General features: G+C 49.0%; 1 protein-coding gene across 13 annotated transcripts in view; it reads right to left on the bottom strand.

Annotated features, from left to right (window-relative positions):
- The window catches only part of LOC8042907 (transcription factor SOX-6), a 295,892-nt gene that overhangs the window by 218,467 nt on the left and 50,788 nt on the right, over positions 1-26,637 (bottom strand). Inside the window, exon 1 of one of the 13 annotated variants that reach the window (XM_042286522.1) lies at positions 14,477-14,534. The exons of the other annotated variants lie outside the window; for them this stretch is intronic. The gene's annotated coding sequence lies outside the window, so the exon portion shown is untranslated. Of the gene's footprint in view, positions 1-14,476; positions 14,535-26,637 lie in introns of those variants that run through there. 13 annotated transcript variants of the gene reach the window in all.

Here is a 26,637-nt window from a genome sequence, read left to right on the forward strand (position 1 = left end):
CGCTCTCCAATTTTACCCCGCTTCCTCCTCTCCCCCTTCTACCCTGTCCACCGTGTCCTGTTTCCTCCACCCCACGGTCAGGAGGATCTTCTGCCTTGCAGAATCCCAAATCTGGTCGCCAGCCTTTATGCGGGGACAGCCTGAGAAACAAAGGCCGCGGTTTCTTCCTTCATAATTCGTTCTCCGGAGTTTTTACTGGTCAACGCCATAATCTGATTGGCTGCATGCAGAGGGATACTAAAATGCTCGGGGACTCGCTACGCCCCGCGCTTCTTAAGTTGTCGCTGAACTTCAATAACACTCTCGTGAGCTTCGGTCGTACACGCCCGGCCAAAGCACGGCGGAAGCCACGAGCGCGTGTTGGAGTGTCACTGACTGTGGGGAGAGCAAGTCGTTTGCTTTTTGCACAGGAGTTGCGGTGACGTCAGAACGATGCCGAGCTCTGGTTGGCTTTGATTTGAAGGGTAGTAATTAGACCCCAATGCCAGATGCCTCGAGGTACGCCCACTATTTTTTCTTCAGTCGCCCAATAAGAGCTCGGCGTTCTGACGTCATCGCAGTCCCTGTGCGGGAAGCAGACGAACTTCCGCTCCACATTGGAGACTCCAGCGACATCGACGGCCCCTAGTGGCTAAAACAGAAAGCTGTGACGGAAGGTTCGCTTGTCGGCCTTCTCGACCGAAACAGATATTTACGGCGCCTGGCGGTCGAAAGACGAAGCTGCGAAAGAAGTTTCAAAAACACGCAATGAACGTTGCAAATAGACGCTTTGCGCACGCGCCAGAATACAGCCGCCATTGCTGACCTCTCTCGTCTTACCCAGATGCCGATTCACTAAAGCGGGCGTTGACGAGCCTTTACAAGGGACAATGCCAAGGAGGACACAGTAGGATCTAAAATGGCAATAACCTCTCCTGCTGTGGTAATGATTAAATGAAGTAAACGGAATAAAAGGAAATAAAATTTAAAAAAAAACGAAGGTCGGTTATGGCAGCGCCCTTGCACAGCAGCTGCAAGGCGTCTTTAGAATCGGGATCTTTGTAAACACTGTGAAAGAAAGCTTGCCAAGCCTGGGGCTCCCGAACGCTCGAGACACTATTCACGTACCACGTCACTCGCGCACTAGCTTCGGCCGTGCTTTGTCTCGCGCAGTCTTGGCCAAGACCGCCGAGGCTCTGTTTCCAGCAAGCCGCCGGCCCGGAGAGCGGCAAGAGAGCGAGCGAGCGTCTCGCAGCATCCGAAGCGGAGGAGGAGCTCCTCCCGTCATGGCTCGCTCGCCGGCGGCGAGGCGGAACCGCGGCGGGCCCGGGGTCCCGCCTCCCTCTTCCGGACCCTGGGTCGAGAAGGAGCCGAGGGAGGGCAGCACGAAAGACAAAAGCCTCGGTCCGCGCCCCGGGCGCCCCCCTGGCAAGACTGCAACAATGGGTCCGATCCCGGAATAGGTGTACCTACTCTGCCGCTCCCGCCGCCGCCCCGGCCGACACCGGCGCGCTACTGTGCGGGGTAACTGGACCCTTTCCAACTGCCGCGGGCCTGTGTGCCCGTCGCCGAGAGAACCGCTCGCTGCTGCCGTTGCTCCAAGTGCCGCGGTACGGGATATGGCGGATTAAGTCCTCGGGATGGGGAAAGTCGTGCTTACAGTTAACTCCGTAGCGACGCTCTGTGAATATGTTTATCTTAGGAGAGGACGGATTCTACCCGGTGAAGCCTGTATATTATTTTCACCGTAAAGGCTGCTTCAGACATTTCCGTTTGACCGTGACCCACTCCGCTACGACCGCTTACGACTGCTTACAACAAAAGGACGTCATATGTCGGGGTAATTGTGATCCACCTCCGTTTCGCGTGTACATTTCCTACCTTTTTACCCCTTATTGGTTTTACCCCTTAATTCCGACAACGTTCAAAGCGACCATTTCTGATAAGTGGCCCGTACATTTGACCTCGCAAATACTGCGTTACATTTCGTCTAATACGTCCCGTATTAGGAAGGCTTCAAATGCTATTTGCGCATTGACGCCACCTATGTTTTCAACTCCACGCAACGCGTTCCACTGGAACGCGGGGAATCATAGCGCAGTAGGTAAGAGTGAAACGCGAGTGCGTGATCCAGCAGTCGGAGCGCAGTCAAAGGCTAAGGGATGGTCGGCACCGTCTTGAGTTTTGACCGGCAGCGTTACACAAGCTTATGACTGCAAACGAACACATACTACAACGCCTTCTATGACAACCAAGGGCCTCACGTTCTGTCGTAGTAAAACTCGAGGATTTCACAAACCTGAGCAATGGGATAGCGCTCGCACTATTGGTGCAGGAAGGTGCAGAGGAAGAAGCAGGGAAAGCATGCCGCGTAGTTGAATTCAAGTGAAACATTTGTGCCTTCTTAAACATAAAACTAAACAAGAAATACATCCGGTGCGAAGCGACATCTCTAAAAAAAAAAACACCATGACTAAAAAAAAATCGTATCCTTAGATGTACACAGACAACAAAAAAAGAAAGCTACAATCACACCTCCGGCAATTACAATTAGAAAGGTACGTATCAAAAAAAGAAAAAAAAAGTACAAGATGAAGAGACCGAGAAAATATATATTCTCCCGATCGGTCACATCAGCACGCCTTCTCCTTCAAACAGTCCCAACTCCTCAGCGCGCCCGAGAGACCAGGCAGCAAAATCCAAACAAGCGCACGCAGGCGCAAATATCATAAAGGCCGCACGCGCCGATAATGAGACCATCCGTGTTTATTTTCCGAGGCGGCGACAGTCGCGAGCCCGGCGTCGCACGACTCAAACGCGGCGTCCGCTCCGAGATCAAAGCCACGCGCCGCTGGCTCATCCCCGTACCCCGAAAGCGACAAATCGAAGAACCCCAATGAAACAATGAAAGCGGCAAAGACGATACTAGATTGCCGAACGCATACAGCCAGCCACCCCCGCACCGTTCCCAAACGCACAGTTGAAACGAATCCGCGCGCCAGCTTTCTCATCTTCCTTTTGAGAACGGACTCAAAAGCTGCCGACGCCGAGCGTCCGTGCTCAACCGCGGCGTTGATATAATAGACTTCAATAGACGCGAGCAAACAGGCGCGTGCGCTCTTTAGATCCGGTTAATAAGAATAATAAGGGAGATAATCATACGTACAGGCGGCCAAACATAAAACCCGCAGATTCCAGAGTGAGACGACGGCCGGGCGCGGGATGTGTGCTCCTTTTTGAGGAGAGCCGATTCGACGCTCACTGCTCGGCTGTCCCCAATCTTGAAGGGCGCTTCCTTTGACGCCTCTTTCAGCGCGCAAATAATTTAAGCGTTTCTCGTTTAAAGAAAAAAAAAAAAAAAAGTTGCCGAAATTTCTTTTCAGGCTCCTAATTCTTTGTGCGCCATGAATGTTTTTTTTTTTAATTTTTATTTTTAAAGCTCGTTTATTGAGTGATGATTCAATTTGCGAACGAATCGTCCACCGTTAGCAAAAGCGTAACTTCCAACACACGCTTGTGCCGAGGACGAACGCTTTGAAACATTTTTGTATGTCTAACACGCGCGAGAGACCGAACCTCAAAGATACAACATAATAGCTAGCCCGAGCGTTATTGACTAAATTTTGCTTGTGGTGTTTCACTGTGTGTGTGTGTGTGTGCGCGCGCGAGTGTGCGCGTGTGTGTGTGTTTAGTGAGAGGTTTATACGTTCAGCTGATTATGTGGTCGATCGGCGCGCAAGAAAGCTACGCGTACACTCGAGCCATTCCGCGGGGGAAGGGATCGCGTCCGAGAGAAGCGAGCCGGACAAAGTGTTTGCCCGACGCAGATTATGCAAATGAGATGGAAGAAACTGAAAGCGCGGGAGGCGGACAAACATAGAAAGAGAACGCGCGTCTATACACAAGCGAACGAAAACAAACAAACAGAAAGTAGAGTGCCACGTGGCGATTTGAGGACTGCGCGGGAGACCGCTGAGAGGAGCGCCATTAGCATATGACCGCCATAAGAATGGCTGAGTGCGAGAAGTTAGGGTGGGAAAACGGAGAGCTGAAATGAGTGCCTCTTTCCATATTTTTTTTTCTTTTTTCTCGCGGTTTCTATCCGCATTTTCTTTGCCACGCGGAGTACTTGAATCGTTGCGGATCGCTCAATTTGTTCGAGTCCGGTGAACGCACGAGTGCACCCCATCACGTGACGCTGACGTCACACAGCTGCGGTGGCGCTGTTGTCTGCGTGGCGCATGCGCACGACGCTTCATTTCATGCGAATGTAGTTTCTGCACCCGCGCAGTGGGCAAACGCGGACTTGCTTGTAAGCAGCATGATTGGGCTATATGAGTGTATATGGACCGTAAACCGGCTCCACAAGATGAATATCCCTGGTATTCATCCAGGCATAGATAAGCTTCAATGTTCTGCCAATGTTTAACTCCATACGCCTTCAAGAATGTCGTTAGTAGCAGACAACAATCCAAAGCCCGTTCGGAGCATGCGCAGGGTTTGGGTTGGGGGGGGGGGGGGGGGGGGGGGCGTTTGGGTGATGCTGATAAGTGATAAGTGATCTCGGGGTAACAAGTATACTGCGTGTTAGCGTAAAAACGTTAATGGAGATGCAGTGTAATCTCCGTGAATTAAGTAACGACGTCCATAAAACTAGTTTTACGATGACATGTATTAGTCTTCTTCGTTTTCTTTAAGTGCTAAAAGATTAACGGTAAACAAAAAAAAAGCAACACCGAATAAGCGATAAAAATAATTTTATGGTGCCCTTTAAAAAACACAAAGTAGTTGGTTTTATCTTGACAGTCTAAATTGGGTGCTTGTATGAAACGGTGCACCATTCAATTATTACTCTTTTAGTGATTTAGCTGACAATAGTAATAAATAATGAGAACTCTGTATAAAATCTGCGATCTACACTGGAACGCAGACATTTAACAGGTGCGGAGAAGGCAAGAAGCTAAGACGAACTGAACCTCACTTACAACTACTGCAGTTGTATCAAGTATAGGAACCCGGGTTGCCATCAGAGCGACACAGACATCGAATTTTGCCTGCCAACAAACCGAAGTCGAGGTATTCACAAACATACGTTCATCTCTGCTCACAACTCACACGGTCTGCGAAACGTGTTAATTGGCTACCAGCTAACGAATTCCAAGTGTAAAACGAAGCACTGACACCAAAAAGTGTCCTCGACGTGTTACTAACACTGTTTGTCGTTTGTTCGTGGTCTGTACGCGACCCTATAAAATATGGCTGGACACACACACATAAAAAAAAAAAATCTCTGAGAATCGCGCAGCCGACGCGTCGATCACGACTTCTGTTCCCCATGCGGTCATCACAAAAACAGCACCAGAAACCCGAGACACACCGACGCCCCCGGACAAGGGTATAACACAACCCGAACGGCGTCATCAAAAACGTCCTCCCACGCCAAGCGCGGCCATTTTTCTCGGCCATTCAGACACCACATTCGCGCACAACGAACCGAACAACAGCGCCGCCGACATCGCCGCCAACACATCAACAAAAACTAAAAACATCTTCCCGAGCCACCCACACATCTCACAGAGAGATGCCGCGGCCGCACAAAAGGAAGCGTGAGCAACAGTTAGGTCCTAAGTAACGCAAGCCAGCCAATACATCACCGCTCCGTGGGATGAAAGACAAAAACGGGTGCCTTCTATGTGTGTGCATCCCTGCTCGCCTCTCTGTCTCCCGGCCTGTCCAGAAAAAAAGGGAAGGGGAGATTTGAGCTCGGGTCCCCGCGCGGTCCTAATGCCTTCCTGTGGCCACAAAAGAGCTCCGGGCACGGGGTTCATGCTCATATCCGATGATGCTCCCGCTGTGTGTTTGAACGAGAGCGCCCGCTATTGTGCTGTTGCCCCCGCGGGCCGACGCCGCCGCGCTGATGACCGAAACGATCTTGAACACACACACACACACACATCGAGGCAGTGGATGACACCAGAGTACGGCCCTGCTTGGATGACTACAGGAAATGTCCAGATTCGTCATGGCGGTATATACGCGACGGCGGCGAGTTGCACAAAGGCTGAAGGGACGGCGGAGCCCCTCTTTTTGGGGTTTGTATTATGAGGACGAGCCAAGTTCTCAACGGCGCATCGCGATCGGGTGACGATAGGGTGCGTATCGCTTCTCTCGTTCACGCACACGGGTGCCTTCTTGGGGTGGTGGCGATGGTGATGCTGTGGCAGTTTTACAAGCTGCGGAATTGAATTCAGTCTTGCTGCGACTGACAGCTAATAAACATTAGCTGTCAGCGACGATACCTGGACCGGTATACTTTCCAAGATGCGACGGTTTCTACGGGCGGTGTTCTGTGATCGAACGCCAGAAACCAAACCTTCTTACCAACATGTCGAACTGACAGGACCGGACGCCTGTGTGCTAACTATCTCGAGCATGCGGAGAGCTCGGTATGCTACGTCGAGTTCTGAGCAGAACGAGCTACAACGACGGGCGTCTGTTTTCTGTCTCGGACCGACATTCAAATGAAGGTTGAACAGCGCGTATACCGATTCGCTGTCCCACCCCCGAGAAACTCACGCCACCCAGTCTCCCGACAATTCCCGATTAGGAACAACCCGTTTCCGTCGGACGCGAGGCCATCCACGACGGGGCACGCCGGCACAGCGAACGTAACGACAAAACTCGTTCGTCTTCGTCATCGCTCCTCCGGTCCCGTCGGCGTTTTCAACCCAGTCCAAACCCCTTCGCAGATGACGGGCAATATTGCTACCGCTCAGCCGACACCGGGAACCATGGGTGGCTTCAGCATCCACCCCATGTATATATATATTGTTCTCTCCCTCTCTCTCTATATATATATGTATATAAAAAAGAAGAAAAAAAAAAGAAAACAATAAAGAAGTGAAACTCGTAGGCCCGTACGTCTCTTCAATATTTATTTACACGCGGCTCAAAAAAAGAAAAAAAACGTGCGGCTCTTTTTTTTTTTATTTGCCCCCTTTTACATCGCCACCTCTCTGTTGATTTTTTTTTTATTCTTTTTTTTTTACGATTTATATTTAACGGTTTTTCAGTGTCGCGACTTTGGAGTTTGTTTCGGCCGCGGATGTCTCGAAACTTCAATGCTTTCGGAAGGGTGCACGGGCGCATAAGGGAAGAAGAGAGCGCAGAACGGAAGGGTGGGCATAAATAAGAAGAAAAAGAAAAAGTAAATAAATAATAAAAATTTGAAAAAAAAGAGAGAGAGAGAAAAACAAAAAGAAAAAATAAGGCCCGAGAGGTGAGAGTCCTCCCCACGGTGAACGAAGGAAGCACCCGCGCAAAGTTTCTAAGTATAGACGCGGTATAGAATATGCTCGGGCGACGTCGACGTAGAGCTTCGCGGCCGCGCGAGAACCACACCAGCGACCTGGCGTGAAAAACGGGGAGAAAAGTTTCGGTGGCTCTCGGCGTTTAACGCGGCTGACCGCCAAGCCTCGATCCCCTAATCGAGCTGATCCCGTCACTCTATGAGTTCGGAAACAAGGAATGGGGATCCCTCGGACAAACGGGGATCAACGGGGATACTTTGGCTCCCTGGAAACGAGTGGCAATCAAGCAGCGTAAAAAAGTGCAAGTCACTGGGAATTTTATGTTTATGATTGGTTCACCGATGTTAGAGCACGTACAGATACATGACGAACAACATGATGCTGCCAAAGCTACACTCCCTGTACTATGCAGTTCAAATAAAGGTTTCTATTGTTGTTGTTTTTAGTTTTTTTTTAAAGGACATTTTACAGTAGTGGCTGTCAATCGCAGAGAAGCGCTTTACGTAGCAATGTTAATTTACTGCGCCTTATAAAAGACCAAGGTAGGTATTGAGGCAAGATTAACAATATTTTAGTCAGGAACGAATTCGTTATTATTCTCATGTTTGGAACGAAGAAAAAAATATCTTTATTGTGATACAAATATACCTTCTGCTAAATTACCCAGGCATCGAGGAGAACGCAGGAATTGGTGTTCCACGTGCCGCAGGCGCACGCCTTCCCCGTATAAAAGATTCCAAGTAAATAACCAAAATAAAGCGTTGACGAACGCGCGTGCAAGATACAATTTGTTTTAGGCATTTGCTTTAGAAGAGTCCACTGCTGAGGCCAGCGCGTGCGGCGCGTGCAACACCAATGCCTGCATTCTCCTTGATGCTTGGGTAATTTAGCAATAGGTCTATGGCGCGAATAAGAGTGGTTAAGCATAAAATTTTTGATCGGCGACATGTCTCAATGCTTTAACGTATATCCGTAGGCATATGCGAACGTATACGAAGGATGCCGTTCATATAAACAATGAATCGTCTTTTTCTTATTTTTTTTTCGTAACAAAACGCTGCTAGAAAATTTAGTAGTGTGCTCATTTTGTGAACCAACTATACTTCGTCTCACCCTACGATGGACTAAAGGCAAAAGCTACAGACCGCCAGATCCAATCACGAGCCACTTAGAAATTGCGTATTGCGCTTTGATGCACGTATCAGTGCCCGCGTCTCGGACCACTGATGGAGGTGGGCGGACAGTGGTTCGAATCGAAATAGCACTGACTCAACAATTTTACATTCCAAAAGAGAGGCTGTTTGCAGTGTCGAAGCTATAGAAATGATGCAGTGTTTTTGGGTTCGGAGCATTTTTCGTCCACCCCTAATCAATGCTGTCATAGTGTAGCGTGGAACGTGATTGGACCTGGCGGCCCGTGGCTTTGGCCTTTAGTCCATCGTAGGATGAGACAAAGTATAGACATTTTGTCTTCGTAAGGCTGCCTAGAAAAAAGAAGAAAAGATAAAAAAGAACAACATCGATGTCATGCTTTTACTACTGCGCCGAGAAAGTGAGGAAGTGGAGGAGACGAGAGGGCACGTCAGAATGCCTAGCTCTGATTGGACCGCTTAGTGGGCAGACCTAAATCTAGCTGCCTTTGTCTCGACTGCACTCGTCGAACCCGCTCGATTACGAGAACCGGACGCCCGGCGTCCCGCGTCCTAACGCGCTCGACGAGCGCCGTAGAGGCAGATGCAGCTAGCTTCAGGTCTACCCACTAATCGGTCCAATCAGAGCTCGGCTTTCTGATGTCCCCGCGCCCTCCTCTCCTCTCCCTCAGTTTTTCGGCGCATGCCTCGGCGCACTGCGTTTTAATTGCACGCTCAAGGTCAACCAATAAATAGGGGCATTCCCGCTCCCCCCCCCCCCCCCCCCCCCCCCCCCTTCCAACTAAAAGAAGAGAAGAAAATAGACGTTAACGACGGTCGATTGCTTGGGTCAAGTCTGCAACGACCGACAAAGTGGATAGTTGCGAGTTGTTCGATGGGCGCTTCATCCCTGGTAACACTATGTAACAGCCAGAGTCATCTACCGATGTCCCGCAGGCGTGTACTTAACGTGTGGACCGCCGTTGGGCAGGACGACAACCACTAAGGAACTTGGAGGGAGGGAGCTCCGTTCCAGGACGAGTTTATATGGGCGCGCGCTGTTTCGGTACTAAGTGCGGAGACGACTGGGAAATGCGACTTCCTTAGCTTTAGATGCCATTGGATGATAGAGAGATGGATGGATGCTAACAGCTGTACCCTTTATAACATGTGGTAAGTTGCGCCACCTAGCCTAGGTGACAAGAAGCTCGGGCGATATCGTTTTGCTTTGTCGCACACTATTTTAACCGTTTCTTATTGATTCCTTTTTTTTTTTGGGGGGGGGGGGGGGGGGCAGAGCGGCGTTGCCTGTTATCTCAGATAAAGGTTTAAACAACTGGCAACAGATATTATAAGCAGCACGACCGCTGAGGTGTTCGTTGCTAAGAGCAACTGAAGCAGTTGCTCTATAGGCAAAACGGGCCGGCCAAAACCGACTAAAATACGATGAAAATCAGCAAGATCGTAAACGCTGCTGCGAGGGAATGAGCACCACGAAAGCATAGGTACTATCAAAACACCGCAAGGAAACTGTCTGTACACCCACAAAGCCAATTGAAGATTAGCCGGTAGAAATAAAGTGACGCAAAACAGCAGCCGCATTTACCCGTTTTCTAAAGAAGCTGTGAGAACAGAAAACAAACAACAAAATCAAAGTTAAAAGAGCGTATAAATGTATCGGCGTGACCTTTTAGAGACTAGAGCGTGGCGGGTGAGCCCACTTATCGGCGTCCCATCGCGTCGACGGAAAACCAGGTCGAAAAGCAATTAGCGCTGATTAACGGCCAACAGAGCGGTAAAAAGGGAGGAGGAAAGCTCAGGCGCATGCGCAGAAAAGGAAACGGTGCCGCTCTCGCCCTCACTTCCTGCCCCTTCCCCCTCGTGCAGCCGGCACGAGGGAGTCACGTGGGCTGGTCACCGCGCATCCCGGCGCGCCGTAGTGCAATTCCCTGTTCGTGTCGTACACGGTGGGTATCGGAGTTTGAGATCGGAACGCGTAACGGACCAGTGAACAGTAAATATAATAATAATGGCAACACTAATACCGACAAAAGTGCATGCGTTCGCGTTCCAACAAACGATACTTTGTTGCTTTTTTTTTGGCTATGGTTGGGCGGTTTCGGCTTAATTAGGCGTGGAGTAAGCTCTCCCGCGAGGAGCGGCGGTGTTGGGTGATTAGAGTTTGGCATGCGTACTCGACCGGAGATAAACTCTTGCCGAGTACGCTCAGCGCCAGAAACCACTTTCGCTCACCCGGCGCTATTTTTTTTTTTTCAGTAGAGCTTTAATGGAGTGCTTACAAAGCTAATTTTCTAGAAGCATCCCAAGGTAAATAGATATATATATATATATATTTCTTTTAACAATAGAATGACTGTAGCTGTATTTTGTTTAACCACCGGGTAGAGTGCAACCGGAGTTTCGAATGCAGACAAACGCAAAAGCACAAACTTAAAGCGCAATGTGATGGCGCATTCATTGAGTTTGTTTTCTTCGGCTGAGGATAACTAACGCCACCTAGAATAAAAAAAAAAGCCTACGGAATGAAATATTGGCATCACCACAGTGAGGTCGAGAGCCCACACAAATTAGACATCCTAGCGTGATAACGTCGCGTGGAGATGAAACAAGGTGTTAAAACATATTGATTATTCTTGGGTGGTGTTAGGATGACACCATTTGGTAAAAACCACGAACGCGGGGAAGTAGCACGTTTCGGGCTCCTAGAGTGCCCTCATCGTCTCGTAGAATAAACTGCGCTTTTAATTTTTGGTGAAACGTACGTAGTACTGTTTGGTCATTGTTCTGTTGTGAGATTTGAAAACTTTTTCTTTCTTGAGTTCGTTAGACAGTTAAATTTGACGGCCACCAATATTGTCTGGCACACATTACGGACAAAGAGGAAACAAAAAAAAGAAAAAAAAATGCAAAGCACAGTTATCGTGTAAGAAGGCACCTCGTGTAATCAGAGTGCATCACGCGGGAACCGGCGTCGCTCTGACCCCGACTCTCCTAAATTACGACGTCGTTAAAAACCGCGCTCCAAAACGTCCATAACCCGAACACGGACGCACACAGAGCCTCGCCCGTTCATATTCCTGCCCGAAAACGATTAAAAAGACAGACACACTCAGGGCGCACAGCGGGGACGCCGCCAAAGCCCTCTCTCTTCTATACCACATCCCTCGAGCCAATACTACTCATAATCGGGGCACAGAAATCATAACCCGACCAACGCTCACCACAAGAAATAGAAGGAAAAAAAAAAAGAAGAAAGAAAGAGTGATAGAAAGGATGAGGAGGAGATGGGGAAGGGAAGAGAAGGGAGAAGGTAAGCGAAAAGCCCCGACTCCATCGGAAATCACGGACGGAACAAACGGGCCGTACAGTACGACTCTAGCTGTACTCTGTTGCTCACCTTCCGATGCAACGCAGCGGACGCCACGAGGCATCCCAGCCAATCCCGAGCCTTAAAAAAATCACGTGACTACGCGTTCCGCACGTCGTTGCGCCCCCTACCGAAGCTCACGTGACACTCGCACTGCATTGGAATGGCTCCGATGGCTCGTAGTGTGCTCGGCGATCCGCCGTTAGAGGGAATAGAGAGTGCGTTGTAGGAAAGCGCCACCGCAACTCCCCGGTGCGAAGCGAATCGCGGTTCCAGCGAGGGAAGAAAGCAGCGCAATGTGGACCCCGTGGAGGGGGGGTGTTCCTGGCTTCGCGCTCAATTATGCAAGCTTCTCCCGTGAGCCACCGACCTACTTCAACCGCTGCGAGGGCCGCCACCGCCGTCGCCGGATGACTTAATTTTGCCTCACTACAATGGACACGAGCTCGAAGGGAAGGCAAAAAGCAAACATTTGCAAAGAAAAAGTAACAAAATAAACCACACCCACAAAAAAGTAAAAAATGCTAAAATACGCCGTACGTTGCGTCGCGTTCTCTGCCCCGTGATCCCCTCCCCAGCAACCTTCCCCTATCCTTTCCCTTCCACTTTCCTTCTTCGAGTACCATGAGACCTTTCTCAGAACATAGCTCCCTCTCCCCTGTGTAGAGTATATACCTCTTGTCCGTACCGCGCACCTTACGTGTAATTATGCCGCCAAAACATGGACCCCTGATCCGCACCGCGCAGAGAGGGGCAACCGCACTCGACTCTCCCCCTTCTCTACCTTCCCCCTTCCCCCCCTTCCCGCCACCCCTGCTTCTAAACTCTACCCCAAACCTCGCAAACCTACGTAAACTCCAACAACAAAAGAAAAAAGAGAGAAAAAAAAAAAAAAAAGAGATACACTCGAACGAAGCTGGGTGCATCTCAAACAAGAAGCCCCCTTTTTCCCTCGTGCTTATTGAGCAGGAGGATAAGGGAGAGGGCATTATTACGCGCAACGATTACAATGTTAGGTGGAGAGGAGGTGCCCCGAATGGGGCAGGCAACAAGTAGCGGCGGTCGGCATGAATCTGTGCCCAGCGGAGCGGAGAGGCGAACACAATGCCGCCGTGGCGACGGCTGTCGCTTTCTTTTGACCCCCCCTCTTGGCCGTCTCCCACTTGATGGCGGTCCCCACCACGGCCCCGCAAAGCCGTTCCTTATCGTCGGCTATTGTTCCGCCACGCGCCGTGACGTCATAGCGGACGCGTGGCGAGCTGGCGCGTGCGAGCGCGCGCCAGCGGGGCAGCCTGGCGTAGCGTTGCGCGCTCCGGGAAGTTCCGCTGTGTGTACATGCGTACGTGAGAGATTTGAATCTCCTCTTCGAGATGCGAGAAACGATGCGCCTAAACGCGGCCGTAGGCGCACAGAGCAACGTCTTCGAACATATGGCATCATTTTGCAAGCAGCCTTTCGCGGTACTACTTAAAGGGGTTACGACACCCTAAAATATAAAATATGAGAAAAGTATACTGCTAGGACTCATTGTAGGTTCCTCTAATCCTGCTAAATTTGTTTTGAAAAAGGCGCGACAGTTTCGTGGATAAATCGATTTATATGTGGTACCCTCGGATACGCCCCAGTCGAAAAGGCCGCCGCGGCTGGGAGGCTGGTGACGTAGCCAGCCTCCCGCGCGGCGTCCCCTTGCACGCACTCGCAGATTTGGTGGCTCTCTTGGCGTCTCGAGCTTCAACTTCTTTGTTTACTTTCCGCGTTTCGAGCATGCGGTCCGTGACGATTACGTCTACAGCATCGCTCGCCTCGTCAAAGTGTTTGACATTGATCGCAGCATCGATGAGAGTGATTGCCATCAAGAGATGTTGGAAGCTGTTCATTTTGACTGCGACCCGCTGGCGACCAGCTCCGGCGATGGCGAGTTACGGACGAACTCGCCGCGGTCACCGTCGTCGGGGAATATCTCGGAGGCGCATGCACGGTTGAAGGGCGACGGGTCGGGGACGAGAGCGAGAATAGCGTTCGGTTTGCCGAATTGCGTGAGCGGTTGCGATCGTACCGCGGCGAGGAGAGCTTGGGCGATCATGGGAGCGCCTAGGATGAGGAAGCGTTCATGATCACGTGATTTATGGACACCATGGTGTGACTAACTTGGGCAGTTTGCCTGGTCGCCAGATGAAAATTATAAAAATTGGTAAATTGATTATTGCAATTACGAGAGCTCTAAAAATCGCGTAACTTGGTGTATATTCTAGTAGGCTACGAGCATTCCATTTCAAGAATAATCTATCCGTTTAATTTTTGTGTCATAACCCCTTTAATCATTACTACTTTATTTTTGCGACTAACTGGTAAAGCCACGAGAAAAAAATAAAATTACCCTAACAAAGCTTATTTAATTTGTTTTCGATTAGGTTTTGTTCATTATAAACAAGGAGAGGTCATTGCAGTATACACCGCACATTTTCGTGCGGTCACTCAAATTTAATACCATATTTATCCCAACGCAAGTCCTGAATTATATACCAATAAATACCAATAAAAAAAAATTGCTTCGTTGGATGTGAGAGCTGTACAGCAGTACAGATCGCATAAGGCGCGAAACTGCGCGATAAATCGAAGCAAAACTCCGATAGTCTCGTCCGAATGTCCGGAGAGGGGGGTCGTGTCACCTGAAACGCCGTCACCGAACCGGGACTTGAACACCGAGGGGAGCCGGCATGACAGCACGGGAGGTGAGGCAGGAGCGACACTTACCTGCCAAGAAAGAGGAGAAACAAAACATTTGAGCACAAATTCAGGAAAACAAAAGAACGATTTACAAGCAATGGGCACAACAGGTTTAACCAGAAAAGCGCGATATCGAAATGAACATTGCAAATAGACACAGAGTGGTCTATTAAAATAGTTACTCGTTCGTTAAAACAAGAAGAAAAAAAGAAAACAGAGAAAAAGAGACGGTGTAGTGATTGCTTGTACAGAAAGGAGAAAAGAAAAGAAACTGAGGCTGGGAAAGGCAGAACATATTAAAGAACCGCGTTAATTATCTCTTGCCTAACCGGTCGCGGGTTTCTCAAATCAGCCTGCTCGTCTTGCAAATACTGTTTCAAATCATAAAAAAAAGAAAAAAAACTAATAGCATTTTTTATTCTGTTAATTTTTACTTTATAAACATGGCAAAAGAGTTTGACAAAAGAGTGTCGAACATGGGCGTACCAAAGCCCCCCCCCCCCCCCCCACCCACATTTCTCAGAGTGTGTGTGGGGGGGGGGGGGGGGGAAGGCATGTGTTTTGCCCCCCCCCCCTCCCCTCTCTTGAAATAGCCGCCACTGGGGAGGGCAAACACTGGTCGGCGGCGCCCAAGGGGAACCAAGGGCACCGCCCCCCGACCCCGGAGGGTCTCGTTTACCCCCTCCCCCCTCAAAAACAAGTTGGTACGTCACTAGTGTCAAATTCCTCATCAACGAACGCACTTTCGGACTCAAAAAGATTATAAAGAAGAAGAAAAAAAAAAGTGTCCGCCAAACGAGGTTTTACAAAGGGAGCGCTAGAGTAGATTTGGAAGAAAAGAGGAATAGCGTCTTTCTTGTTTGTGATTACCACGCAGAGGCGGCAAGGGTAACTTCTATTTCATTTTTATTTCTGCCTGGGGCTCTTATACCAACCTCAACGAGAAGTGTGTTAGTGTGTTCTTATCTCTTTTGCGGACGACTGTACCTCCCCAACAATCCGGAATTCGTGCTTTGGTAGTATTTATATACGACTCCGATGTCCAACTGCGATCATGTAAAGAAGTTATCGGTTCAATTTACTCCATGACGTTCTGCTTTTTGACTTTAAGTTGTTTTTCGGATATCTATACGGTGTACCTTTTGTCATCTTGACGGGGGGGCGAGAAGGTTGTCACGTTGGTATGCATTGCTTAGTCTTAAGTACACTTCATGCCCCTTGTGTATTGGCTATCATTGATATGTTTATTATTTATTTAAGGTATCGCCATATCGGGCATCCACAAGGGCCTACAATGCAGGTGTTGAGGTGTTACTCTAGATAAAAAACCACGTAATCCCGAAAAAAAAAATTGTTACCACCTTTAGAAGTGTGAGCCGATACGTGGTTCAGAATGGGTAACTTTGGTCATCTGGAGGGAGGAGGAGGCATGACTTGGCTGGTGCCGTTCCCAAAACAAAGTCAGGGCCACCATTTACGGTAATGCTTGCCATCACGTAGGCAAATCCCACCACCGCCACTAGGTGTTCACGTGGCGCCCCAGGACGGCCATACAACTGCAGCAATCTAACAGTCATCCCACAGCAAAAACAACAACAATTCAGCCAGAGATACAAGCTTCACTTCCTGTCAGGCAAGTCGAAAAGTATCTAAAGTATAGAACACGTAGCAAAAAACATCGAAGGACAACCTTTCGCATACGTAATGTGTCGCAGGTTGGCGACAAATGACCACAGGAACTCGGCGCTCGAGGAGCAGGCACGCGCACGCGCGTCGACGATGCCGCAAAACAAATCAGCGCACAAGCGAAGCGTGTCCGTATCGCGTCGACGCCTTTCTGCCGACATTGAACCCTCGGAGGGGAAAAAACAACGCCACTGCCACCAGCCCCGCTTACAACCATCTCTACGCGAGAAAAAAAAAAAATAATACCGAAATCCGGCAAATGAGCATCGCGCGTTCGTCCGCCATTACCATACATCGCGCGTCTATCCACGGCTCTCCGCGCGACGCATGGCTGACTGCCCTCGGCGTTTCGCGACGCGCACAATATGAATGATGCATGCCAGCCCGCGAAAAGGAGAAGAAGGTGCGGCTAAGAAGAAGAGGTCCTCGCGACAAAAAAAAATCTAGCGGCGACGACGACGAATCGTCTCGACGACCTCGGCTCTTTTTTTCTTCCAAGCCCGCGCCCTTCTTGACGCAAGCACGCATGCGAGAGCATCTTCGCGCCGCAGCGTCGCCCAACGGGCATAAATCAGCGTGAACTGAGAAGACCCGAGAAAAGAAGAAAAAGACGCGGGACCACGGCAACAGCGGAGACAGAAGCAAGAAAGAACCGCGACCCGGGGCGTCAAGGGAGCCTCAAGCCAAGTGTGTCGGATTCCCCGAATTGACGCTTGCTTAGACTCCGGTGGAATGCGACTCCGCCACGGCTATGGTCCTCACTTTGATGCCCCGGGACGCGGTGTATCGAGGAACCGTTTCGCTAGGGCGACGGACCGAGGAAGCACTTCGGGGCGGATTATACTTGGCCCGTCCTGCCACGAGGTGTCTTGATGTTCTTGGTAACGTGGGTCTCGGGGGACGACAGAAAAAGAAGAAAGAAGAAAAAGAAGCTGGGTTTAGATATATTGCCTGAATGCAACGAAGGGGCCATAACACTAATACGCAGTTCCTACCTTACTACGCAGACCCCGTTCCTACGAAGCGGAGGGGATAGGGAGACAGGAAAGTCTTGGCACACTGTTAACCCCCCTAACTTCGCCCGGTGCGACATTGTTCTCACGCGCTATGACGTCAAAGCAACAAAAAGCGCGCCGTTGTGGACAGTAGGCTCGTTCGACTTACCTCCTGCACCGGTGGAGAAAAGCGTAGGGCGGTGCACTTCCGGTCGTATCTCAATACATACACCGGAAGTAAACTGCCCTACACTTTTCTGCGAAGGTGAAATCGAACGAGCCTAGTGTATCTTTCATGGTTTTTCGGTGCGACCAACACCAACACGAGCAATCAAGACCTATGCAGGGTTCTCACATAAAGCGATTGATTTAGACGCGATAGCCTGAGTGCGGGAAGTCGGTGAGCTCTTCTCCACCGTAGATGAGAAATTTAGTCAGTGCCCACCCTCGTTGCCTTTTTTGCGAGACACTTCATTTCTTGCCTAGTCAGTGCAGCACTACCGCCAGTCCGCAGGGACTTCAGCTTGCGTCACGCAGCATAGTGACACACGACCGCACACCGGTACGGTGCTCATCTAGATCTCTTTAATAAACACTTTATTATTATTATATGAACGCCATCCCTCATATCTTCGATTTAAAAGGACCATAAAATGATTTTTCAACTTCTTCCGGCTTAGTTTTCCTCCTCAACTCAAAAGCGAAATTAGATATCACGTGGTCGTGGCGTAGTAATTCACCGGAACCAAAAGTTCTCATGGCCATCTGAGAGTCGGCGGGGTTTGCCCCTTGTGTTCCTTGCATCTGATGCAATCGTCAACAAATGTTGAGCTACAGCGACAACCCCCCAGCCTTCTTTGCCGACGTGGCCGGCCTTCAACGACATTTACGGCTGGCCAGTCTGGTTTATTTTGCTTTAATGGACGCATATAACAGTAATCTCAGATTGCCAACCTTGACGGTGCTGGTCCTGAAATGCGATGGCTCCAAGCTTCAACCGTGCTTTCTGAGCACATCGTGGAACTTGCCATTCGCAAGTGATGATAAGTGCCGTCACGTCACTTGATGGCCACAAACGCGAATCCAGATATTCGTCGATGGATTGATTGTTGACGAGCTCACACGTCCAAGTGACGCAGTGCACGTGTCCAATACGTCAGTGGGGTTCGGCCGATATGCTTGGGCGTGCGGATGTATCAAAGTGAAAAAGCAGAGTGCTCTCGAATAAAAGTAGGCAAGAAATAGACCGCTATATTTTCAAACTTTTGTACTGAAAAGCGCACACTTGGCTGTCTACGCTCACGTACTAGTTTTCTTTTAAACCGCTAAACGGTATGCGATTAATAAATCCAAATATAAAACCATTTATTCCGGCACAGAATTAATTTCATGGTCCATTTAAACGGTGTCAGCACGTGGTCCTTCTAGCTATTATGTTTAAGATGATTTTTACTTAGATGTGCTCCAAGTCACATACCCAATACCTAGAGCTCCTAAAACGTATAGCTCCAGTGCAGTGAACAAGAGGCACTACGGTCGACTGCTATTCAGAGCAACTGGTGGCCAAAGCTGGCAACATTGAGCAGCACCTACCACCGAACTGCTGGACACGAGCGCTGAGTCACGGTCCTAAAGAACATTGGACGCTCGAATGGGGTACCGGGTCTAATGGATGCGACTAGGATATGCCTAAGATATGTGCGAATTTCTAACTAGGTAGCGTTGCATGTCCGCCCAGCCCCTATAGATAGAAATCTTTGCTAACCTTTTCTGGCGATGAGATACAGTGCCGTCGTGCATTTGGGGCGACAGTCAAAGCTGTGCACATGCGGTCCTTACTTCTTCTCAAATTGCAGATAAAGTTGTTTTTGAGTATAAACACCACTGATGAGCTCCACATACATTTCCGAAAAATCTCGGAAGGCCTCACGGCAATCCCACATTGCAACGTGAAACGCAGGGAACTGTGGGGCTTTGCCGATGTACGCTCAGGCTGACTCTGGCACTTCGTTTCACCTGGAAGCGGAACAACCTATTCCCTGTTATCATTACGTGAGTTCAGAACACGAAGAAAATAGAGCGAACGCAAGACAAATTCGATACGTTCATTGTTTTCTTAAGGTCCTGCCTTCTTTGCGTTCTCACTCCATCAAATGTCAAGCCAACATCAACTTCGTCTTCTAGTCCTGGGTAATATTTCACGTGCCGTAGATAGGATATGGCCAAAACGCACCGAGGACACGGTGAGGGAATCGCACATTTCTGGAATTGCCTATTTTGAGACTCACGAATACTAAAGCAGTTTTAAACACAGCGGGTCATCGCAAAATGTAACCTAGTTTAGGTGAACTCACAGTGTATCTGACCGTAAAGTTCCATAGGTGCGACAAAAAAAAAAAAAAAAAAAAAATTCATGGCGCGACCAGACTAACAAGGGGCACGTACAAACGTCATGTATTAAGGGTCGGTTCGACCAAGGCGACAACTAATACTTAACAGCACACCATTCCGTCATATAACTCGAAACGTTACCTACAATAACTTACCTCCCCGTCGCTGCAAGATAAACGACAAAACGCGAGTGGTACAGAAAAAAAAAAATCGAAACAGAAGATCCAGATCGGGGTGGCTTGCATCGACGTGAACGGCCACTAGCTAGACCAACCGGTTAAGAGCGACCGCGTAACCAAGCCGCCAAACAAAACAGTATTCCGAAATAGTGCTCGGCAGAATGCATACCACACTCGAAGATAATGGATACGTTCGTCCTCGTGGTGTCGTTATGTATAGTCAGCTTCGAATAAAACGTCCAAGAACCAATCCCCAAACTACGTCCATAAAAAAAGTAATAATAAATAAAGGCGCCTGCGTGTGTGCGCGTTTGTTTATAACCCACGCGCGTGAGTTTGTGCGTTGCGCGTGCACCTGGTGCGTTGTGGGCGGGTTTAGGGAGGAAGGGGGGCGTAAAACGTGTCAGGGAAGTTACAAATCGAGTCGCAACTCACGACAGGCATGCAACATAAGAAACGGCAGCAACAACATCGTTCAGAACTGGTCGGTGGCGATGCCACCAGGCCTGGCTACGCGGTTGCTTGTCAGCGACCTGCGACCAGTTCGGAGCTCGCCGTGAAAAGCGGCGGCGTTCGAAGGTCAGCGTGGTTGCCCGAGCTCGGTGCGAATGGAACGCGGAGCAAGAAGAACACGAACTCTTTTGATCTCGGGTTAGGTTATGATTCATGGTGCGAGTTAAGTTGCCTACTCTTGTTGCCGCGTATGTCTGGATCAACATAAATGTTATTTCTTCAATACAATACATAACGACTACAGACAAGCTGTGAAGGGTGAAAATGAATACATCGAGGAATAATCGAGGATAGAAACGCGAGAGTATGGGTGTGGGTACAGTATAACATTTTGAGAAAGATGCGCGCGGTCATATTTGAGGCAAGAAACTGTTGTTGTCATATTAAATATTGGGGAGATGTAATTACCTTTATAAATGCTCATGAGATGAAACGTAACGGTGCTAGGCGCAATGATGACTGGGCAAGTGTTGCTAGTCATGTCACTTCATATGGCCACTGAACAGCTGCGAGACATCTTTAATTGGGATAAAAGAGCCGCCTAAAATACTTGCACAAACATCAATATAATTACAATCTCATTTACAGCGGCAAACAAACAAAAAAAAGTGAGCTCCCACGTTTTTACTTTTCAAATCCGCGTAGTGCATCGAGGAATCGTCGCTGGTTCGCACACTTCCCCGCATCACCAACAACGTATTTCTTTTTTTCCTATTTTGATTTCTTCTGCGTGGCCGACTTCCTTTGAGGCATCTTTTACGAGCTCCGCCGCCGCCGCCAGCCGCATAGAAAAACCGAAGCCGGCGGGTCGGACTCCAGACCGCGGCCGCCCACAAAGAAGCTCCATTGACGGCGCTAGGCCGCGAGCTGAAGAAGGCGACGGAGGCCCCCGATGGTATAACACGCAGCACGCCATCTCCGTGGCCCCGCGCTGGTAAATACAACCGCATACGGAACGCCGCTTGCGGGGCTGCTTAGCGCCAGCGACGGTCCTAGCGTCACTGACAGGAAATGTACGGCGTGGCTTTCGTTTCCGATACTGTCGGTTACTACAATGACCGTCGTAACGGTCCCTGCCACAGTGATGCCGTGTGTTCGCGTGGTCGCCATATTGACAAGCGAGACCTTTGAATGGAAGAGTGCGGAAGAGCGCTGCTCCGTGAAACTGTAATCTAGAAAGAACTAACGACCCCAACGTAAGTTTTGCAACACATCACTGTCTATGAGAAGGTTTCTCTTTCTCAAACTTGTTCCCGCCTCCATGCGCTTTATAGCGAACTAGGAAACCAAACGATTGCTACTTCAGCTCACGAATCCGTGTACAATGTATAGTCACGATGACAGGATATATGCATGTATTCTTCTTCTCATGGAGTTTGCAGCGCCGTCTGCTTCACACCAATTGTTGCGTATATAGAAAACAAACCAAAAGTTACGTAAAATTCACAATAAGCACCACTGCAGATGTGTGGACAATGCAGACATGCTGGCCCGTCTTTATGCACCCAAAATGAAAACATACGTACGCAGCCATTGCTTGCGTTCTTATTTCTCTATAGTTACACAAACACCGCTGGTCTATTGATTATATTGATTTAAAACCCTGTCAGAGACCATAAGGCCGGTCAGCCACTTTAATTACCTCATGTTACATTTTCTTGAAAACATGAAGGCTCTATAGTCCGTTGAAATTCAAGAAGGTACGACGAGGGAAAGGAAGGCCTAGCAGGAGGAAGCAGACGGAACGTTGGAGAGGAGAGGGGGAAACCTCCTTCTCTCTCCAGAGTTCCGCCCGCTTCCTCCTCCCCGGCCTTCCTTTCCTTCGCCGTACCTTCTTGAGTTGCAACGGACTGTAGTAGCGGATTTAAAATCTTCTATGTAAAACAAAAGCAGTGTCCTGACTCTGTGTGTGTCTGTCCTTGAGCACAAGGATGGCCGAAAGCAGCGGCAGGGTAGCGACAGTCTTCCAACAAAGGAACGCAGCGCGTCAAAGAGTTGAAAGGCCTATCGGAGCCGTGATTGATGCGGTCGGAGCCGGGACGAAACGGTGCCGCAACACATTCTTCCCAAAGTCGTCGGGAACCGGCATTCCGGACATTGTGGACAGCCTCGCCCGCACCTCGGACTATTTTCGGACAAAGGACCACATCTCCACGCGCCCGCTCCCCGCCCCCGGGCGCTCCGATGTTTACGAAATAAGCACGTGGGTGACGCCATGGAGTCACCATTTCTTACCGGAGTGTGGCATTCTGTTGAGCAACAGTGCGCTCCGAGATCTTCTCCGAGATTGGGCATACGCGGCAATGGCGTCGGCCCAATTGCTTTTCTCGATCGCATCGTTATGGTATCTTTAGAATCTTATAATCAGTTGTTTTATTAGTTAGGACCTCGCCTACTCAAAGTGACACGTTTTTAGCTGAAGAAATGAAACGAAAGAAGGAATAAATGTTTAATACCGAAAGTTACTACGAACCCTGTACCCTACAGTCATCTGGGTCGGGGGACAGAGGGATAAGATATATAGGGCACTGAGGATGGACAAGGGGGGGGGGGGGGGGGGGGGGGGGAGGAGGGGGGGAAGAGGGGGGGAACGATATCTCCGACTTGATGAAGTCCAGCAGGGAGTAGAGGATTTCATTGGGCTGCTCCGCTTCTTCAGTTGGGGTGATCCATTCTGATCATCTTGCTGGTCTTTGCGCGCCAAAAATTTCGTTCAAATGTAAAAAAAAAAAAGCGCAATATAAAAGGTTATCGCCAACAGCTACCGTTTGACCATTCATAATTAAGCGTGAAGGTGATTTATGAACGGTCAAAGAGACAGACAGCAAACGCTGTTTGAAGACTCGTCAAGTGCAGCTTGTTAGGTGCCAGCTACACTAGAAGGACTACCACCGATATCTCATCCTCCGACCATGTGGTCCCGTTTAGTCAAACTATAGGACGATAAATACTAATAACGCTGCCCGCTAACTATGGAGAGAAAAAAAAAAGAAGATTTTTGTGATTTTGATATTGTTTAGTAAGGTAGATATGTTCTGTTGTGACCTGCATGGTAGTTCTCAAGTGTACACTTGGTTGTATTTGACATTTGTTTTTGTAGAGCATTTGATTGCTGTTTCCCCCCCTCTCCTCTCCCGCCTCCCCCCCCCCCCCCCCTCCCCCAAAAGAGTGATGACGGCAATGTCAGTGAGCCCGCAACTCTGAGGATTACCCAAGGTCGCAAAAAACCTCATTTTGTTTCGACGCCAGACAACCGTCTGTCGCACAAACCGGACTCGACCATGAAGTGTGCGTACCGTTGTTCTACACCGTAAGGACTCTTCCAGGCAAGTATACGCAATGAATAAGGCGCAAGAAGAATCTAATCAGGCCGACGTTTTGAGGAGTTTCTTCGTGGTGGCCAGCTTCGGGCACAAGGAGACGTCGAGGCCCATTGCCCGCTCTCGCAGAAAGCGGCAATTCATGCCGCTCCGGCCCCCTCCATCTCCATTGAAGTAATCACTAATCGCGCAGTGTCGAAGCGAGCAAACTGGGACGATCTCTGGCCGCGGTCGCCTTTACGGGAATACATGGACCGTACACGCCAATGCTCTTGCTTTTGTTGCTGTGTGGCCCCCTTCCGGGCAAGAATAACCCTTGCGACGTCGTAATTGCAGCGCCAAAACGCATAATGTGGGCCCGATGATATCGCTAATGCCCGGAGCCACGTAGGCGTAATTACCGAGATGGATCAGCCTCGATGGGCCCGTGGAAGGACGCTGCAGGGTCAAAGCTGTCGCGTCCACGAAAGAAGCGCGGAAGACCCGGCCATCAACGGCCCCCAAGATTCATCCCGAATGGAATAAGGTTCGCTGTGAGGGATCGACGACGATACTCGAGCGAAATATTCATAACGGTCATACAGACGGACTTGCCGACCACATTGTATACTCCACTGGGGGTTCTCGTTAACCTACACTTCGTCTCATCTTGTGCACACTCTTGCGTTTTCTTGGGTAGGAGTTCTTGTGATTTCTTACGACGAGAGAACATACTCGCGTGCTAGCGCCATCTATGAGTTGACTCTGGAACTGCATTTGACAGGAGCGAAGGTTTTGCGGTATTCCCGAGATCAAATGTACGCAGTATCAAGAAACGGTCGTTTATAACATCGTCAAAACATTGTCAAGCTAAAAAAAAAAAAAAACGATTAGCGAAAAAGAAAGAGAAAAAAAAAAAGAGAAGGAATTGTGCGGAAATGTCAAGTGTTCCACGGCTACCCGAAAGGTGGTGCCAGTATTTTCTCTCGTCCTTAGAAATTTCAGGAGGTTTTCTGGCACACGGCCGTCAGCAGTTGCAAGCGCGCGAATCGGCCTTTACGGTGGACAGCTGCGAACGCGGTGAGTGAACCCAAGCAATCCCGCCCTGTGAACGTATGTCACGTGACTGTCCGTCTGCAGGTCGCTACGCACCTGCCGGAGGTCACGTGACACTGGACTGGTAGCGGTGGTCGGTCGTCGTCTGCGGTTCATTCTAATTCGACCCCAATTAGAATATGCAGCATCGATCTGGGATCCCGGTCATGCCCTCCTCATTGATGCATTGGAAGCCATTCAAAACAGGTCTGCCCGTTTCATACTCACTAATAACCCCTACGCAACTAGTGTCACTAATATGAAGTCAACCTTATCGTTCCCACCCTCATTTCTACGTCGGAAAATTTCACATCTCTCCTCATTTCACAAAACTTATTTTCGTAATTATATACTACGAGACATATTAATTGTACGCCCATTTTACGTGTAGCTCTCGCCTTGATCATCAACACAAGGTTGACATCCAAAGCACAAACACTACATTTTCTTCATCATGTCTTCCTCGTATATGACAAGAGTGGAACCACCTTCCCGGTTCCATCACTTCCACCACGGGCTTGTAGCCTTTTAAATCTGCGTTAACTAACCACGTTCTTGACGAGTGTTTCTAAACTGTATTATTTTCTATCCTAACGTGCTCCTGTATTTTAATTGTATAACTATATTGTTGCTCTCCCCCTCTGTAATGCCTTCTGGTCCCGAGGAAACAAAAAATAAATAAATAAGTAATGTGGAACGAAGATGCTAATCACTGAGTGCCATATTTGAGAGCGATATTCGCGGCGCATGCTTAGAATGAGCTTCCATTTATGTTTTGAGAAGAGTTACAGTCTTGGTGGTGCGAAATGTACATTCTGAAAAGGATGCGGAAGCTGATCGTAACCTCACGCTCAGAAGCAACTGACTCAGCTATGGCCGCAAGTGAATACCACCTACTATAGGAGGTATTCACTGGACGCCATATTTGAGGGCGATGTTTAGGGCGCATGCTCAGAACGAACTCACATTAATAGCCTGCTAAGACCGACAACCTTGATGGTGCTAAATGCACGCTCCAAAAGGACTGCGGAAGCTCGCCGTCAGCACGCGCTCAGCAGCAGCGCACACGGGTATGGCCGCCAGTGAATACTCCCTATTCTTATCATCAGGTGCGAAATGAAAGTAATATTCGAGGCACTTTTCAAGTTCTCATGCCCTTCTCCCTGTGTCTTTCTTGTTTTTTTTTTTTTTTTTTTTTCTTCGTTAATCACTCATCTTAGCACCCTCCTTTCAAAGAGAAATGTGGGCCGTTCAATATGTCCTCTCGAACAAATAGTCGTTCCAATCCCGGCAACATTCTATCCTCTTTTCCAGTAACGACCTCAAAGATGCCGGAATCGGTGGAAGCAGCGAACAATACTGTCCCCATCAAAGTGGTCATCTGCCTCATCAATAATACTAGACAAACTTCAGGAAACGGACCTTTACCAAACCTCCAGGAAACGGACCTTTACCAAATCTGTACACTTGGGAATCCCCATATAGAACAGCTCTTTTACCCTCACACTATCAACTGTCCGTGAAGTGCCCATTACAAAACCCCAGGGCATGACGTTCCATCTAAAAGCTTCCGTTTCCACACAATTTTTGCAACAATTTTGGTGCTTTCAGTGAATATCGCTTAAAGTTATCATTTAACTTTAATAATCTATGAAAAAGTCGTTAGTACTTTTTTCTTTTTTCAACGCAAAATTGGTGTATGTATGTTTATACAGCCTGAACTTAGACTGTTTCAACGGACGACTTGTCACTCAGGCGTAGATGAGCAATTTGCAAGTGCGGTAGAACCACTAGCCCGGGGTCTTTAACGTGCACCACTCAGTAATAGGGAGTTTTTGTATAAAGCGTTTCACCCTCCGCTACGCCCTTCGCAACGAAGCAGACTTGGACGTAGTTCAACTACTCTACTCAAACTACTGTAGTTTAACTACTTTTTCGAGTAACT

Source organism: Ixodes scapularis, unplaced genomic scaffold, assembly GCF_016920785.2.
Source record: "Ixodes scapularis isolate PalLabHiFi unplaced genomic scaffold, ASM1692078v2 PGA_scaffold7__128_contigs__length_106722199, whole genome shotgun sequence".
Classification (NCBI taxonomy): Eukaryota; Metazoa; Arthropoda; class Arachnida; order Ixodida; family Ixodidae; genus Ixodes; species Ixodes scapularis.